This window comes from Fukomys damarensis, unplaced genomic scaffold (genome assembly GCF_012274545.1).
Source record: "Fukomys damarensis isolate Sample0158 unplaced genomic scaffold, DMR_v1.0_HiC HiC_scaffold_16, whole genome shotgun sequence".
NCBI lineage: Eukaryota > Metazoa > Chordata > Mammalia > Rodentia > Bathyergidae > Fukomys > Fukomys damarensis.
Genome location: NW_022900928.1, coordinates 73,827,063 through 73,827,769, shown reverse-complemented (window position 1 = coordinate 73,827,769; position 707 = coordinate 73,827,063). Strand labels below are relative to the sequence as shown.

General features: G+C 59.7%; 1 protein-coding gene across 3 annotated transcripts in view; it reads right to left on the bottom strand.

Moving 5' to 3' along the window:
• The window catches only part of Hyls1 (HYLS1 centriolar and ciliogenesis associated), a 13,184-nt gene extending 12,865 nt beyond the window's left edge, over positions 1 to 319 (bottom strand). For all 3 annotated transcript variants that reach the window (XM_010628663.3, XM_010628667.3, XM_010628671.3), the window contains exon 1: positions 171 to 319. The gene's annotated coding sequence lies outside the window, so the exon portion shown is untranslated. The remainder of the gene's footprint in view (positions 1 to 170) is intronic.
• Between the last annotated feature and the right edge of the window lie 388 nt (positions 320 to 707).

The window sequence follows — 707 nt, the reverse complement described above, 5'->3', positions numbered from 1 at the left end:
TGACCTCGAGCGGCCGCGGCCACCGGGGCACAGTGCGACTCACACGCGTCAGGGAACCTCCACTGCATCTGACCAGCACGAGTCTGAGGGAACCTGGACACTAGGGAGGGAAGCCGCAGGTCTGTGCGACCCCTTCCCTCCCCGCACCCGCCTCCCCGACCTCCACCCACCTCACATTCTCGCCGTCGTACGCTGGCCGCACCGAGTCCCTCAGCCCCTCCAGCCGAGCGTTGAGTTTGGTTAGCGCGACCCAGTTGCGCAGGCGTACATCTCACACCAGCGCTCGCCGGCCGTTAACTGGAGGGCCAGAGAGGTTTAAACCCTAAGCTTTGGTCCCGCCCACCGTCTCTCTTATTGGTCCTAGGGCTGAACGTCCTTCATACCTGCATTATGATTGGTGCGCGTCTTCCTTCGGCCCTCCCCTACCGGCGCGAGGAAGCCCGGGATTTAGGGTGTGGGATTGAAGGTATCTAGGCCCGCTTTGCCTAGGCGCGTAATCTCGACCGTTTCTTTGTCGTCTCCTGGAGTGTGAAGAATGGTGGTGGTGGTGGGGGGGGAACTGTGATTTTGCTCTGTGGCACCATGCTTGCCTTGTAAGCACAAGGTTGTGAGTTCCCCTGGTACCAGAAAAGAATAATGGTGGAGAGGTTAGATCAGGGAACGAAGGAGTGGACTCTAGTCCTTGGTTGACGGCGAGGTAGCTAGAT